Source organism: Lemur catta, chromosome 20 (genome assembly GCF_020740605.2).
Source record: "Lemur catta isolate mLemCat1 chromosome 20, mLemCat1.pri, whole genome shotgun sequence".
Lineage (NCBI taxonomy): Eukaryota > Metazoa > Chordata > Mammalia > Primates > Lemuridae > Lemur > Lemur catta.
The window spans coordinates 9850034-9868467 of record NC_059147.1 but is presented as its reverse complement, the minus strand read 5'-3'; the positions used below and the strand labels follow the sequence as shown (position 1 = coordinate 9868467).

General features: G+C 39.2%; 1 long non-coding RNA gene across 1 annotated transcript; it reads right to left on the bottom strand.

The window, feature by feature from the left end:
- Positions 1-1023: 1023 nt before the first annotated feature.
- Positions 1024-18413, bottom strand: LOC123624969. The gene is made up of 4 exons (XR_006730320.1): positions 18372-18413; positions 13852-14097; positions 13307-13450; positions 1024-2501 (listed from the first exon to the last, which is right to left on the bottom strand). It is a non-coding gene; the product is annotated as an uncharacterized LOC123624969 (long non-coding RNA).
- Between the last annotated feature and the right edge of the window lie 21 nt (positions 18414-18434).

Sequence of the window (18434 nt, the reverse complement as noted above, 5' to 3'; positions counted from 1 at the left end):
CCCGTCTCTACTAAGAATAGAAATAAAAATTATCTGGCCAACTAAAAATACATATAGAAAAAAAAAATTAGCCGGGCATGGTGGCGCATGCCTGTAGTCCCAGCTACTCGGGAGGCTGAGGCAGGAGGATCGCTGGAGCCCAGGAGTTTGAGGTTGCTGTGAGCTAGGCTGACGCCACGGCACTCACTCTAGCCCGGGCAACAGAGCGAGACTCTGTCTCAAAAAAAAAAAAAAAAAAAAAAAAGGGAAGAATAACCTTCTCATCTACTGGTTACACACATAGTCATTTAGAGCCTATAAAGTGACCTTTGCCTCTGGCCATAGTTTGCATGCCTTCCATAAACCCTGAGAGCACTCGCCCCTAAAGAGATCCTTTAAAAGAGTCATCTTAAAGCAGATCACAGCAACTCAAAAATGACAAAATATTTGCTTATCAATGTATTTTTTTAAACTCTTCTCACCAAACCCTGGAACTCTAGGGTTCTTCACCCAGATTATTCTGTCCTAAGGAAAAAACAAAAGAGAATGCTAGGGCACATGGTGACAGGGATTCTTTTAGATCTGGGGCCAGGGCAGGCTCGGTACCCCTTGATTCCAGGCCCGAATGAAGAGAAGGAGCCGACCCGGCAACCATCTGGGCAAAAGCTTTTCAGGAGGTGTGATCCATGCGCTGGGGGGGACTCATGCCCGACGCTCAGTGAAGACAGCAGTTGGGCTATTTCACGTGATGCTCACAGCGGTCATTAGCCCAAATGGCGACCATCCCAACCACGTGGAGAGGAGAAAGTAAATCTCTCCCTCTCCCTCCCTCCCTGCCTCCCTCTCTCTCTCTCTCTCTCTCTCTCTCTCTCTCTCTCTCACACACACACACACACACACACACACACACACTGAGGAACAGGAGCTAAACGTATTTTTAAGCACCATGCTAAGCACAGCCGGTGTGACAGACAGTATTCTGGGGACCATGTTATGTTCTCTGGTATAATCATTTACAAAGAACAGAGACGTGCATGGCCCTAGTCAGTTTTCCCTGTGAGTGATACAAAATAATCTTTTATTAATATTATTTTTGATTTGTTACCATTGTACATAATCTCAGAAGACCAAGTGGAGAACACATTATATAAATCAAAGGAATAAATGAATATGAAAAAAAGGACAATTATATGCCCAAATAAAAATTTCTGCCCATTCTATTACACTCTCAAAGCATTTTGTAAATGTAAATATTGTACATGAATGTTGAATAACTATATAAATTTGGTCTTCCTCTGGGTTTTTTCAGATAAGAATCTCAGTAGGCAAAGAGTTATCATTTCATATTTAAAAGTTCTCTCAGGCCCATGTTTTCTAGCCTCTGACAGTTCCCTCAGGGAAGCCAGTGTCTCCGTACTGGGACAATGAGTTTGGTGTTTAAGAGCTTTGAGTTGGAGGCAGATAGAACCCAGTTCAAGTCCCTACCTTGCCACTTGGTAGCTGTGTGACCTTGGACAAGGTACTTAACCTGTCCAAGCCCTTGTTTCAAAATGTGTAAAATGGATGGTTCTTCCCATTTCAAATTGTTGTTGGAACAAAATGAGATTATTTAAAGAGCATTTCCTAGTGGCTGCGACGTCCCCATGGTTATCATTACCAATATCATCTCATCAGAGGGCACGAGTGTGTGCAAAAACCTTGTACTCGTACATTTGGAGATACACAAGACAGCCTTAGGGTAGAACCACACTGTGACGTGGTGGCTGCCCTCAGATGGCAAGACTGGGGACGGACAGCACCTCCTCCAAGGTGTCATCCATCAGCGCTGTCGGCAGTTAAGACTTCAGGAGGTGGCGATCTGTTGCCTACCGGTTGTCTTTGCATTTAGCCTAGCGTGTTTGGCTTCCAATTCTTTATTAAGGAATTTGACAATAATCTTAAGGATGGTTTCTGAGAGAATTCTTCCTCAAATACATTGTCACCTGGAAACTCATACAGGTTAAATACCAAGCCATGAAGACAGGCAGCCACCTGTATAACTACTCACTTTGATAATGGTGCGGATTAATGTTATCATGATGGACATTCCAAATTAGGCATAGTTCCTGTCCTGCTGGCAGGGGTATCAACATATTTTCCCCCTTTCTGTTCAAATCAAAGTGGAGTAGTACATTAGTTAGACATGGTACGATTTACTCAGGGTAACAGCTTGGAATATAAATGGAGAGAGATGAAGAGGAATCCATAATCAGGAGCATCCAGCAATAGCTCATCTGCTGCTGAGGTTTCACCTTCGAGGGTCCTACTGCTGCTGTCTGTCCTGAGTCTCTCTGTTCAGCAGCCTCCGACCTTCCATGGAGTAACTGCAGTAACCCCAGCCTCATGCTTTACCGGAAACAATCATGGCCTCTTCCGGGCAGCCAGCAGCACTTGCAGTCTCAGGTCTTTTAACCAAGGGGCGTGGATGTTTCCTTACTGCCATCATCAAAGATCCAGTGTATCAGGATGAGAAATTTTGTTCCCTGTTGGACCAAAAAGAGACGTAAGGTTAAAACCAGTTGCCTCTTTTAGCTACTGCAGCTAAGTACGGAATTGTCTTATAAACACAAATCCTTCGGGGTCTAGAATGTGTGCAAGCACACTCAATAATAAAACTAGATGGGTTCCATGGAACAAACAGGCTGCTTAATTCACTGGACAAAAATAATGAACCCAGAGTGAGGACTCAGCTTCGAGCCCCAGGTCAACTACTGAGTAGCTGAGGTACCTTGGGCAGGCTCATCTCACTCCTCAGAATGCGTTTACTCATCTGTAAGATGGGAATGATAATATTTATTTCAGTCTCCTGACCACAGTGTGGTGAAATGAAAACAAATAGTGTGTGTGGAAGCACCGTGAACACTCCAAGAGGTGCTGCTGTGTCAGCGGTGGTGTTATTACCAGTTTCTAAGAACTGCTGGACACCTTATCCTTAGACCGTATCAGCAAGCTGACACCTGACAAATGAGAGCTCGTTACTGTGTCATATCCCATTGTCTCTGGCTGTTTCATCCCCAGCGGACGGGGTAGCACACACCCTTGCTAGAGGGCATTGCTCTAACGGGGAAAGGATTTCCAGCCCCCTTCCCATCCCATCTTTTTCCACATACCCATATAGCCAAACAGATGTCACTCAAAATTCCAAAAGCAAGAGAAGAAAAATATAGGGAGCAAACAGACACATCTGTTTTACGTTTCCTCATTTTTGTCAAGAATCTTTAAAGATCCGAATTGGCCACAGCTTCAACTCATACAATCTCTGTCTAACAATCATTATTTACCATTTATTGAACACTCCTGTAGTTAGTCATGAGGTAAGCTCTTGATGTGGAATATTTTATTTAAATCTTATAACAAACATATGATTTAATATTACCGCTCTGAATTTAAAGACTGGGATATTGAGACTTGGAGAGGTTAAGCAACTTTGCTGAGATTACACAGCAAGCTAGTAAGTGGCAGGGATGGGACTAGATCCTAGCTCTGCGTGGCTCCAAAATACACTGTCCAACCACTACATTATCAAGTTTTTCCTGAAAAATTGCTCTATTTTTACTGTTGGTTTTGCCTAGAATCTACCCTTGAGACAGGTTGATATATAGTATTTAGAATTCCTTCTGCATCAATCTAGGTACTGTCAGATGATTCATTTTTCCATCCAACAAATATTTATTGAGTGCATATTGTCTGCCAGGTACTGCACTGGGGGCGGGGGGTAGGTCATCAGCTATGACTCCATCTAGTAGTCCCTTAACCCTGCAGAGCTTTCAGGTAGGGATAACGGATCAACTAGAACTTTCTCCGTAGAATATGTTGATATATGTTGCATTAGGAAAATATGCTCTTTAAATTAAAATACAAACTCATGAGAATTTTCTTTATTGTTTACAAAAAGATTCACCTTAAGATTCCTTCAACTTTATTCATTCAATCAGTGAAACAATAAATATTTGTTAGGTGCCTATTAGGAGTCAGACACTATGCCAGCCAATCTAAAGATAAGATTGCATTTATAAAACCTTCCTTTACTCACAGCTACTCCAGAAATACTAGAGAATACTAGGGAACCTAACGTCAATACATGTTAGTTCTAAGTCATCCATTTTGATGAGAAAAGAAAATAACTGAGATAAAAGGAACATTGTATATATATATAGTGCCTACTGTCTGCCGGGTACTGCCCTGGGGAGGAGGGGGTGTCAGCTATGAATGAATCCAGTCTCTTAATCCTGTACAGCTTGCAGGTAGGGACAATGGATCAACTACAACTTTCTTGATCTCACTGTGACCAAGAACTTGAGACTCTTCCCACTTTAAGCTTTTATAAAGACCTTTTGAGCTTAAAACAATCCCTTTAGTTTGCTCTGTGGAAGAAGTATTTATAAACAGTATAATAGCTAAGAATTAGGGTGCAAGAAAGGAGGTAGGTGGAGAAGTGAAATCGCAGCATGGGTAATCCAGAGACTAAGCAAACTCTTGAATAACCGCCACTATTTTTAATATGTTCTCCACGGTTTCTGAGCACCCAGATCAAACTGAGCTGTCCTTTTTCTGATTGGTGATGCTGCTCTGTATCATAATTGCTTATTTTCAGATTTGTGGGGCCTTCTCTTTGGAGAGTGTGAGTTCCTTAAAGGAAATTGCCCCGCCATATTTCTTTATACCTCCATGGCAAACAAAAATTCTGTGCACATCATGGGTGCTAAATATGTGCTTGCTGACTAATAGATTAAGATTCTTGGGGAAGTCACAGTAACATATGAGGAATTACAGAGACCAAAAGCAAAGCTATTGCCTAAAACATATCATCTCCCCATTTGTTGAAGCCAGTTAAGACATAGTGGTTAAGAATCTAGATTCCATCATTTTCTATTTCTGCATCTTTGGACAAATTACTTAGTTTTTCTGTGCCTCAGTTTTTCCTCATCTGTAAAAATGAGGGCAATAAGAATGTCTATGTAGTAAAATTGTTGTGAGAATTAAATAAGTTAATGCAAGAACAGCATTTACAACACCAGCACATGATAAATGTATAATAAACGTTAGTCATTATTATTTGTGACTCATTTCTGAGAATGCAAAAGTCTTTTAAAATGAGAAAATAAGACACAATAAATTAATTTATTTAAAAGATAATAGGAAATTTAGTTCTTAACACTACGAAGCTTAACTAGTGAAATTCAAATTTGACTTTCAGGTAAAGATGGCAGATTGCACAAATGCATTTACTCTCACTCTCTTTCAAGGCCACTAAAACGGCAGAAAACAACCTTGTAAAGGGATTAACCCATAAGGATTTGGAGAATAAGAGAGAAGACAACAGCAACAAAATTTCTTCAGCGTGACCCTCCTACATATGCTAGCTGGACTTACAACAGTTCTGGCATTGATTGTAGAACAGTGGGGAAGAATGGAATGTCAAAGGAAAAAACAACAGAGCATCCAGGAGATATGAGACATGAGACAATAACTAAAGATCTAACCTATGTGTAACTGGCATCCCAGGAAGAAAAGATAAGAAGAAATAATACCTAAGAATTTTCCAAAATGAATGACAGATACTAAGCCACAGTTCCAAGACACTCAAAGAATATCAAACAGAATAAATGCCCCTCTCCCAAAAGAACCTCCACACGATAGGCCTATCACATTCAAACTTCTGAAAACCAGAGACAAAGAGAAAATTATGAAGGCAGCCAGTGAAGAAGGACACACTCCATACAGAGAAATTAAAAACTAAAGGTAAGAATTACAGTGTATTTCTCATCAGAAACTATACAAGCCAGGAGATAACAGAATGACGTCTTTATTACTGAATGACAACAACAAAAACCTGTCCATTCAGAATTCTATACCCAGCAAAAATATCTTTCAAAAAGGAAGGAGAAATAAAGACTTTCCCAGACCCAGAACAAAATATTACAACAAAAAAATCTAAGAGAATTCATCGCCAGTAGACTCAGGCTGTGAGAAATGCTAAAGAAAGTTCTTCAGGCAGAAGGAATGTAATAGCAGACAGAAACTCAAATCCACAGGAAGAGATTAAGAGCACTGGAAATGGTAAACATAAAATTCATGTTTTATTACTTTTAATTGCTCTGAAAGATAACTATCTAAAACAAAAATAGTAGCATTGTGTATTTATAGCATATTGTAAGAGTAAATATGTGGCAACAATAGAACAAGAATGGGAGGATGGAATTGAGAATTTATCACCTTTATACTAGACAGGAAACAGAACAATAGTATCTGAAAGCAGACTTTGAGCAAAGAAGATGTGTATGGTAAACCCTAAGGCAACCACTAAATTTTTTCAAAAGAGGTATACATGTTAATTCAATACTGTAGATAACATTGAATCATTAAAAAATGCTCAATTCATCAAAAAGGGGCCAAAAGAGAGGAAAAAAGAAACAAAAACAGATGGAACAAATAAAAAACAGATCGTTAGATGGTAGATTTTAATTCAGTCATATCAATAATCACATTAAATGCAAACCACACTAATAAAAAGATAGAAATTGTTAGATTAGATAAAAAGCAAGACTCAACTATATGCTGTCTACAAAAATACTGTTTTAAATATAAAGAAATAGGTAGGTTAAGAGTAAAAGGATAGAAAAAGATATACCATGCAGACACTAATCAAAAGAAAGCTGAAGTAGTTTTATTAATATAAAAGTAGGCTTCAGACAAGAAATATTACCAGTGATAAAGAGGGTTATTACATAATGATAATGAATTCTATTCTCCAAGAAGACAAATCAATTAATGATTTTATGCCTGTAAATTCAACAGCTTAGTGCGAATGGACAAATTCCTCGAAAAGCGTATCTTACCAAAATTAGCAAGAAGAAATAGAAAAATTCAAATAGCCCTATATCCATTTTCAAATTTGAATTTATAATTAAAAATCTTTCAACAAAGAAAACTCCAAGCCCAGTTGGCTTTACTCTCAAATTCTATCAAAAGCTTAAGGAAAAAACTAATACCAGTCTTACACAAACTCTCCAAGAAAATAGAAGAAAATACTTTCCAAGTTGTTTTATGAAGCCAGCATAACCCTGAATACCAAAACTTGACAAGGACAATACAGAAAAAGAAAATTATAGACCAATATCCCATATGAATAAAGATGTAAAATACTCAACAAATTATTAGAAAATCAAATTCAGCATTATGTTAATAAGATAAATGTTATTAATAAGTAGAATTTATGCCACGATTGCAAGTTTGGTTTCACATTAGAAAATCAATAGTTGTAATTCATCACATTAACAGAATCAAAGAGAAGAAAAAAAATCTGAATTGAAGCAAACACATTTTTGAAAAAATTTTATGCCCATTCATAATAATAATAAAAAAGAACTCTCAAGAAACTAAGAAAGGAATTTCATCAATCTGACACAGGGCATATACAAAAATCTAACAGCAAATGTCATTCTTAATGGTGAAATATTGAATGCTTTTCTTCTGAGTTCATAAGCAAGAAGCCCACTCTCCTCACCTCTTTTCAACATTATACTGGACATCCTAGCTAACACAACACTGTAAGAACAAAATACAGGCATGCAACTTAAAAAGAAAAAAGCAAAACTGTCTTTTTTGTAGATGACATGATGGTATATATAAAACATCCTAAGGAATCTACAAAAAAAATTCCTACTAGAACTAAAAGTAAATTTAGCAAAGTCATAGGAATCAGGGTCAATATGCAAAATTAATTATATTTCCATTTGTTCACCAGAAAAACATTAGAAAATGAAATTTAAAAGCAATTCCATGTATAATACCAGCAAAAACATAAACTACTTAAAAATAAATTTAACAAAAGGAAAGTAAGACTTGTATTCTGAAAATTATTATATATTTCAGAAAGATATTAAATAAAAAAATTAAACCATATAATATGTTTATGGATTGGAAGATTTAACAGTGCTAAAGTGTCAGTTCTCCCCAAACTGATCTATAGATTCAGTGCAATCCCAAACAAGATTCCAGGAGAATTTTTAGTAGAAATGAACAAGCTGATTGTAAAATGTATTCTAAAAATGCAAAAGATGAAGAATAGTCAAAAGAACCATAAAAAGAACAAATTTGGAGGACATATACTTCCTGCTTTCAACACTTACTATAAAGCGACAATAACTGAGACATTGTTATATACGTGAGATAGACAAACAAGAAAATGAAACAGAGTACACAGTCCTGAAAGAGATCCACCTGTGTAAGATCAACTGATTTTCAACAAAGGCACGTGTGCGTGCACGAGCACATGCACACACAATTGGTCATAAAAGAAAAAAAAAATCACAGGTTGGGCATAATCAAAATTTAAAATTTCTGCTCATCAACGACACCATTAAGGAAATGAAATGGCAAGTCACTTCTGACAAAGCATTTGTTATCTGAAATATACAAGAACTCCTACAAATCAATAATAAAATGACAATCCAACAGTCAACAACTCAAAACAACAGGGATGGCCATGAACAAATGAATTTACACACAAACAGTAGCATCCTCATACAATGAAACACCACTTGGCAGTTTAAAGGAACACACTTCTGCATGAAATCTCAAAAACAGCATTTTGAGCAAAAAAAAAGCCAGACACAAAGAAATACCTACTCCATGATTCCATTTATAGGAAGTTCTAGAGGGGGTAAATCTAACCTATGGTGATTGAAATAAGAAAAGTGACTGCCTCCTGGAGAGGAATGACTGAGAAGGGGTACAAGGGAACTTTCTGGGGTGATGGAAATGTTCCATATCATGATTGGTGTGCAGTTATACGGGTGAATTCATGGATTAAAACTTATTGAACTGTACATTTAAAATCAATCCATTCCATCCATTGTATGTAAATTATACCTTGATTTTTTTAAAAAAGAGTTAAAAAAAAAACAACCCACCTTACTGGTAAGTGAAAGAAGCAAGTCACAATATGATTCCACTCAAAAACAGGCAAAATGAATCAGTATCTTTCTCACGATGAAATTATTTTCTGCATAAATAAAAAAACTGGGTGCCTTTCAGGAGGGGGAAATGGGGAGACTGCTATTTTTTTCATAAAGCTAGAAGTATTTAACACTTGAAAATCCGTGCATATATAACTTTGACAAAAACAGAGACCAAAAAAAAAAAAAAATCATACCATTTGCAGGTTGGTGATACTAGCTTCCGTAGAGGCTTGCTGACATTCATTTCAAACAGAAAATTATTTCCGATGGGTGAATCTGGCAGGAACTCAGTCCAGAAGACTGAGTCCATTTGCTGTTGGTTGTGTAATATGGGCCACCTTGTCACCAGTCAAGCATAAAAGACAGTGGTGAAAACACTGGAAAAGTGTGCATTAAATTAGAGCGAGGGCGTAGAATTGTGACAGAAACCCGATCTGTACTCCCTAATTACAAAGTCTCATTTTCACCCAACTGACACAAATGTGAAGTCAAATTAAATGTTGTCTAATTAACCAGCACACACAAAACTTCAAGACCAGTGACTAAGTATTATTCAGCCGAATAAATGAAACTTGAGGACTTGTAAATTCTCCATCAACCCAGATCTGCCATCTCAGCCGACTGCTACAAGGTTAGGCCATTTTGTTTTCACACATCTCTCCTTTCAGGGCTGTGCTTGTAATATTTACAGAAAAAGGCAATGCTGGTAAACAGTTTCACACAATGAGGTGTGAGAGTTGATAGGGTCCTATTCAAGCTCTGAACTCCCCTGATGAGCTGCCAAAAGTTGTTATGAATGGCCCAGCTGACAGGGTGATGACTGATAAAGGAAAAACAAACAGCTTGGGTAATTCATGAAAACACACAGCACCAAGACAACTCCAAGTGGCGAGTGACAGTTAAGATAATGGAATTTTGGAAGCTTTTCTTAAAGGGTCCTCTCTATACAATTATTCTGTTAATAGATTCTCCCTTAATGTAGCTGGATCTTCAACTTTTTTTCCATAGAAAAATATTTATCATGATCTCTGGCAGAGAAGTGAGGCCTTGGACTTTTATACAATGATCAGTTTTTCATACATTTTGCTCTTCCCAGAGTGAGATGGATTTAAGTGGAGGCTCATGTCTGCTATTTAAAGAAATAAAATATCCTATTTCCATTTCTTTTACTAGAAACATTGTGAAGCGTTCTTCCCGCATTTCTTTTGTTTATAAACCATTTGCCATAAACCGTTGATTAAAAAATAAATATTGGTTTACACATTCGACTGCCAATAATTTAAAGGAGAACAATTTAAATGTGGTTGAAGTCAATTTCCAATTCACATAGCCTATTTTGGGTTCATTTCCTTAAATCAGGCGTGTCGAAGCAAAAAAATATCAATTTGTCAACGTTTTGCCTTTGCACGCACCCAATGGTTTTTCTCAATGTACCCTGTGGTTTCTGTAACAATGGCCTATTTCTTAATTAATGTTTTAGAAAGCAGAAATACAAAGACATACCTAAAGTGTGTGTACAGATATACATAAATACCATCCTATCATGTGTCCAGAGAAAGAGAAGGAAAGAAAAAGAGAAGAAAGCAGGCAGAAGAGAGTAAGCATAGAGAAAAATGTTCAGGGGTTGTGTTAGAGCCTTGCTACCCTGGGGTCAAGCAGCTTGTTAGAAATGCAGAATCTCAACCAAATCAGAATTTGCATTTTAACAAGGTCCCCAGGAGATTCATACGCACATCAAGGTTTTGAGAAGTTCTGCAATTTAGATGACTGATTCTCCTTAATAGTTTAAGTTTTATAGCTGTAAAAACTGACAAGTATGATGATCCCGGTTTTAGAAAAAATTTAAAACTGCATCATAAATTATTTGAAAGCTATCTCAAAGTAATTTCCTAAGTCTTCATTCAAATTTCTTATTTTGTTCTCCTCCCCCTGAAGAAATCTTAGAATGTCTTTGAGCTCTCCAAGATTTCTAGGAAGGTTCATCTCCTCCTCAGACGCTTTCCTTTTATCCCAAACATTCTTAGACTCATCAGCACATTTTTGAGTGCGAGGCATGGTGCTAGAGCCTGGATTTTTAAAATTCAATCACTGTAGTGAACCATAGGACTTCTATAACAATAATAAAGACGTTTTAAACATCCTATCCTGATTGTTGTATCAATTATTAAACTGCTACAAGAGTAGAGTATCTATAAGAGAGATGAGAGGATCATTGGAAAGGCCCCGGCAACAGAGGTGGGTTTCACCTACCCGCTAAAGTCAGCAAAAATTTACCATTAGATGTTCATTCTTTTAGGTTTTGGGATTATTAGTATTTATAGAGCCATGTTTAAACTTGAAGGATCTTGAGATCTAATCCAACTCTCAACAAATTTCCTGGGTGTTCATAAATTTCAATACATACCAATTTAAAAACTTAACATAGCCCAAAATGCTGTAAGCAAAGACAAAAGACAAACGCTAAATCAGGAAAAATATTTGCAACATGTTTTATTATAAGCGCTCATTCTCTTAATTGACAAAGGGTTTATATAATTCGGTTGGAAAAAGACACATCCAATGGAAAAATGGACCAAGGATATGAATAGAAGAAAAAAATATAAACAGTGAATAAATATATGAACTGGTGCTCAACCTCATTCATAATTAAAGACATACAAATCAAAGCAACTATGACAGAATAATTCTTACCTGTTATGTTGGCATAAATTAAAATATTTGATAATCCCAGTTGTGTGCAGAAATAGGCACTCTCATCTATTGTGGCTAAGAATATAGTGGTTCAACTGTTTGGAAGGGCAATTTGGTAATATCTGTCAAAATTGTGAATGCACATACCCTTTAACCCAGCAATTCCATGCTAGGAACTTAATCCAGGAAAATACTTGCAAAAGTACCTAAACTAGATGGATGAATATGCAGTGCGACATTGTTTGTAAATAGACATGTGGAAGCAACCTCAAAAAGCATCATGCTGGGGGCTGGGCAACTCCTCCCACCCCGCCCTGTGGCAGTGCAACCAACAAGGAAGATTACCTCGGCCAGAATCAACTTGACCAGCACGTGCTTGATGCAGAATGATCTCTGGGGTGTACCAGTTATTCAGAGATACAGAGAAGAAAAGCAGGGTTCAGAGCAGTGTACAACTTGATCTCTTGAGATTAAATAAAAATACACACACACACACACACACATATAGGTATGTGATTCATATTTTTTCCTGGAAATACAAGAACCAGCTAATAGTGATTACCTTTGGGGAGAGAGACAGAGCAGTTAGCAGTAGGGTGACAAGTGGAAGAAAGCCTTTTAATTTTTATCATATGTTTATCTTTTGAATTTTCTAGAAATGTTGTAAGTGTACGCATACGCGTATATAATGTGAGCAAGCAATGTCTTGGCATTGAAATTATAAGCCATTTTCTTTTAGTGAGTTCCAGGTGTACTAACATTAGGGGGAAACTCTCTGGAGTGAAATTACTCTCTGTGAGCCCATCTTCACAACCATATCTCTGCAGGCAGGCAGATTTCCCAACCACAAAGTAGCTAGACTTCCCAAAGAACGGCTGTGTCATCGGGAGCCAAGGTGATAACATTTTTGAATATCTTGGAAACCTTTGAGAATCTGGTGAAAGTAGGACAAGAAAAACTTAGCTGCACAAAAAATTCTGGGTCCAATTTTGGGCGTTTTGCAGAACCCCCGAGATATAGCCACGGATTGTGTGGGCTCAATGCCCCAGGGGTAGGGATTAGCTGCCCTAGAGAATCTTGGGGTCAGAATGACACCAACTTTACAATTTTATACACAGCTCTTTGCCTTGACTAGTTGGACTTCAAGACCCTGCCCAGGGGCTGCTCCTGTGGGAAGAGCTCCCCGACTCTCCCCCACCCAACCCAGCCGGTCAGGAGGCCTGCGTCGGCAATTCCGTAGCACTCAATGCCTGTCCCTATAGAGTTCGGCATCTACTGTGCTGCGTTACAATTGTTCGCTGTCTGATTCACCATTAAGACGGTGCTCCTGCAGGGCAGGTCGCTTATTTTATAGATCTTTCTTTTTTATCAACAACTGGAAACATTAAAAATGACCAAACGAATGAATGCTCAGTATCACCAAATCTTTGTGAATAACCACATAAAAAGTTGGTGTAACCCATTCTGGGCTGCAGAGCCCTCTTTCTGGTTCTAACATATAATAGTATGATACCTTTTTTTGGAATTGTGTAAACATTCTGGGGAAATTACAATTTTATCAGTCCAGGCCCACGTGGACCTTACGTATGATTTCTCTAGTCCAAGGTTCTGACTCTTCCGTTTACCCCACTTACCCATCGGTCATAAGATGGATCCAGCCTGTGAGTGTGGATGGGTGACTCAAATCAGAACATCTACTCTTTGGGAAAAGAAGAGTGGGTCATCTGGTCACCATCCTCCAAGAGGGCCTGTACTTCTGTTTCCCAAGTTGCTCATACCTGGTTTGGTTTTAAAAAAAAAAGTGGGAGATAAATACCATTTGGACATTCATTAATCCTGCCACCAACATTCTTCCTCTGACCATCACGTGCAGGCTGGTGAGGAGTAAGAAGACTAAGAAAGTAACTGGGTAATGTCCCATATTCCAGGGACATTACACGTTGCATTCTGAACTTTAGCCCCACTCTATGTTCTAGCCAAAGAGATAATAGTAGAAAGGGTGCTTTGTTGTCATATGTCTGAGTGGGGGTTCTAGGCCACCATCTATGAAGTCAGGACAGTTCACTTATTCTCTCTGGGACTCCATGCGTATTAGTCAGGAAAGAATGGGCTATGCTTCAGTAACAAATAAACCTCAAAGTATCAGTGGTCAGATAAAATATGGGTTTCTTTTACTCACATGAAGACCTCTGTGAATTGGGTGATTCACCAGGGTGGCTGTCCTCCATGTGATGATCTAGCAATCTGGGTTGCTTTTCTTTAGTGACAATGCCAGCTCAACACATGACGGGGAGAGAGAGTATGGAGCACTCACACCCACTCTCCATCTCAGTCTGGAGGTGAGCACTCCATTTCATTTACCACTGGCCAGAACTAGTCATGTGGCCTCAAGCCAACCATGAGAGCATCGGGGAGTGCAGTCTTCCTGGGTGCCAAAGAAGAAAACAAAACGGGACTTGCACAACACATAGAATTGTCTTTGCCACATTCCATGTCCTTGTCTGTAAAATTAGGATACTACCTACCTCACAGTGTTGCTGCAAGGACTAAATAAAAATGCAAGTAAAGGGCATAAGGCACAGCAGACACCCAAGAAATGGTGTTTAGTTATTTTCATGGAAACCAATTATTTAATAACCCCCATTTATTGAGCCATTAGAGAGGCTTCTTAAATTGTGGGGACACCAGGCCTTGGAGGAGTGAAGCACTGCAACGTGTGAGCTAGAGTGCCCACCTGCACACCTATTTATCATAGAGAGATGACTTGGCCCTGGGATATGACACTCAGGAGAGCCTCAGCGTGTCACTGGGCGGTGGCCACCAACTCAGAATGGCCTGGTCGCCACTGCTAGGCAGTCACATTCCAACGAGACGCCTGGACAGAGGTGTATTATAACACTTCCCTGCACTGCCACCAGCAGCCAAGGAAAAACAGGAAATTCCAACAACACTCTACATGAACAATAAACTCAACTTGACTTTTTTGATTGTGATGATAATAGAAGTGTCTATCTTTTTAAAAAAATAGTATACTCCTCTAATTTGGTTTTCTATCATTTGTATAACCACCACATGATAAAGTTGCTCTTAGTTTGGTTAAATATGTTCAATCCATGCATAATATAAGAATCAGATAATATACTATTAAATGTGATGTAATTAATCTTTAACTTCAGGGGTAAAGGAAGGAAGACAAAGAATTAAGAATATTACATGGCAACCCTGGGAGTAGGTAATATAACCACATTACATGTATGTTTCTTGATTTTCTGGCTGTATTTTCCCTGTCATTTGACCACTGTGCCTGTAAATATGGTGCTTTCTCACCCCACCATCCAATCCTGAACTCTACACAGGCAGCCATGCCTTCTAGAATCTGATGCTCTAGAAACTTACTATCTACCACTGCCCATTATGCATTTTTTCAATGGCTGCAAAAGGCGCGTTGAAATATAAAACTCTTCTAGGTTAATTTCATATCTTCCCTTAAGAGTCTCACCAATGACAAAAATACACCTTTTTAAGAGTTCTATATTTTCCGTTGTGACCTACTAGGAATAATTTGTAATAAGAAAATACAAAATTTGCATCTTTATCAAAATAATTTAATTCATCTAAATTAGACCATATATTTCAATTATTTTTTCCAAATTGAAAAAAAAGTTACAAAATAATAACCAAATATACACAGATTATACAGTCACTATTTTTAATGTTCCTTAATTCACTTGATTTTACTTTAATTTGTTCTTCAAACCAGATGGCCAGGAGAACACAAGGGCTGTTTGGAAGGGTAAAGCCATCGTGCACCATTCCACATGGGCTCTGCAACTTTCCCTTTGCCTAATTTACACCTCAGCATAGCAGACTGACTGCAGAGCCATTTCGTGGTGGGCACATTTGAAAACTACTTTTTAGGAAACAATAATCATCTCTATGTCTTTTAGGGCTTTCCAGAATATTATCTGGCAGCTCTAAAAGCTATCGTGTCACCTAACTCCACGGAAAACATGCCGGTATGCCCAACGTGTGTTAGAATCGGGCACTACCGGTCTGAATCTCGGTGCTGTGTCACACTTAGGACACACAGCCAATGAACTAGATCCCTTTTGACATCTTACACTGCTCTCTAACGTGTTGCCATTGTAAAATGACATAACATATTGAAAATGATAATATTTAAAACTGTGATTATATATAGAGCCAAATAACTGGCATCTAACAATACTTTCAAATGCTAAAATGAAATAACCATCGTGTTGTCCCATTCTGAAAATGCATCCTTCTCAGATGACAATAGTCACATGTAACAAATAGCTACTACCATATATTGCATATTAATGTGCAGACATTGTTGTAAGGACATCCTCCGGAAGGCAGGTATTATTAATATTCCCATTTTATAAATGAGAAAACCAAGGGCCAGAAAGGTGAGTAACCTGGCTGGGGTCACACAGCTGGCAAGGGGCAGAGGCGCCTTTAGTAATCTTGCTACATATACCTCCTTTGAAAGGAATCTGGAAATTTCAATGGGCCTTTTTAAACTTTAAAGTATGCATAGCTCTGACATGCATAGCTGAATAAGAAACACAGAGCATAGGAATGGCACGCTAAGCTTGCTACATAAATGAGCAAATAACTCAGTTTCTAGGAAACTCTATTTCTTTATCTGTAAAATGGTGATAATGACAGTATCCTCACTACAAAAATTGTTAGGAGGCATTATCACTGTTAGGGGCTGTATTGTGTCCCCCACTCCCTCCCACCCCCCAGCCCCCACCAACCCAAATGTGTATGTCGAAGCCCTAACCCCGAGCACTTCAGAACGTGACTGTAGACTAGGTCATGCTGCCCACCAAGCCGCACCCTACCCCACGAGGGGTACACTCAGCCCATAATGCCCAAGCCCAGCCTGTTCCTACACTCCCGCTGCACGAGTGAGTCATTGCTGATGCACCAGCCAGCTGGCCTCCCTCCCTCCGTGATGCCACTAGAGAAAGCCATTCCAAGTGACTAACCATTAGCATTTACTTCTAAAGTGCCAACCCCAGTTGTCTAAAGAAAGGTGCTAAGAAGTTTAAGAATCTGGGCTTAAGTCTTAAATGGGCCAAACAGCTTCACACAGAGAAACTTCCAGCTCAGCTCTAACCACACTGTATCCCAGGGGAGGGAAGGGGGAGAGAGACAGGGATAGATACAGCGACAGAGAGAGGCTGACTCAAACCAGGCCCTGAACCACCTCTGGGAAAACTCAAAGGGCAGGTGCTGAGAGGGCCCAGCCTTCTGCTGCCCAAGACCACCACGAACAAGCCGGACTCAAGAACTGGTGTGCATCGCTGCAGCGGGAACACAGAGGAGGATCCCTAATGTTCTAAACACATGACGCCCAGGGTATCCAGCACAGCTCCTCACGCAGCGACGTGCAATAAATTCCTGTTGAGTGACTACATTCTAAAATAAAAATCAGTCTATTATTATTCATTCAGTCTAGTAAATGACGATAACGTCTCTATTAAGTTGATTGAATTGCATTGGCTCATGCAGTCACCTATGATACTGTGCTAAAAATTCTGCCAAGGGTTTGCAAATTTAAAAAAAAAAGGCAATTATTATATTACTCTAAACTTTCAGCCAAAATGTAAAAGTAAAACAAAATAAGAATTACGTTGGTTTATTCTCAATATAGAAAACTATCTAGAAAATTTGGAAGTCCCTCTCCAGTTCTAGAGAGTCTCACAGTCAGAAGAAAAAAATTCGACAGGCTAGACACCATTAAGCCTTCCCAGATCAGGGGGTGTCCGGCCAGCTTATATTTATTCCAGCCTCATTCGTGACTTCCAGCCATGCACAGTGAGGGTTTGCAAATGGCTCATTTCTTATGCCGTGCTGTAGTCAGCAATGACTCACTCGTGCTTTGCCTGCCACCAGTAAAGCTGTCATACAGTGGAAGATGCTCCAAGTGACTGCTTTTTTCCTAAGAGATGCAAAGAGATGAGCTTTTATATATATAGCAAGGACTTCCTTAATGGATTCAGCATACTTACTGCATGTGATATATGGACCTTCTCAATTGAAATTATATTTAGTCATGCTTAAAAAAAAGGTTGCTTCTAGGAAACTGCAGTCTCTCATTCAAATATCAGGGTTTCTAGCACTGTATCTGAAGAAACCTCAAATTCCTCTGCCCTTCTGTCTCCTGCATGGCTCTAATAGCCAGAAAGCACAAAGATGGAAAATGAATTCAGGCAGCAGAAGTGGTAACCCTCTCCCATGTTTCCTCTCTGCCACCCCCTGGAAGGCTTTTTGAAGTCAGAATGTGCTCCACAGGAGGTGAGGGCTGACTTTGGCTGCCAGCAAGCAGAAATGTTCGGCTACTTAACACTGGGCCACATGTGGCAGCTACAAAAACATCACCAGGATGTGAAATCTGTGTACTTCAATGGTATTCCCCTGCCCTCAAACCCTTTCAAACCGGAGGAACGATGGGAGTAGACGAACTTGGGGGGAGGGCTGGGGAGAAATGTCTTGCGAGTTTAATTGACAGTGTGGGCTATATAGTAAATCTCAGAGCCACGTCTTGCTGTTTTTATTCCATGTGGTTCTGAGCTGCAACCTTGGGCAGCTGGAGTGTTGTATTTAACGCAAAGCCCAGTGACAGGAGATCTGGAAAGCCGACCACTGGAATGTTCGGTGTCTTACATTAATTGTAAGTCAGAAATGCATGTCGGAGTAGGTCCCTGAGCGGCCTTTCCCAGGCTAAGA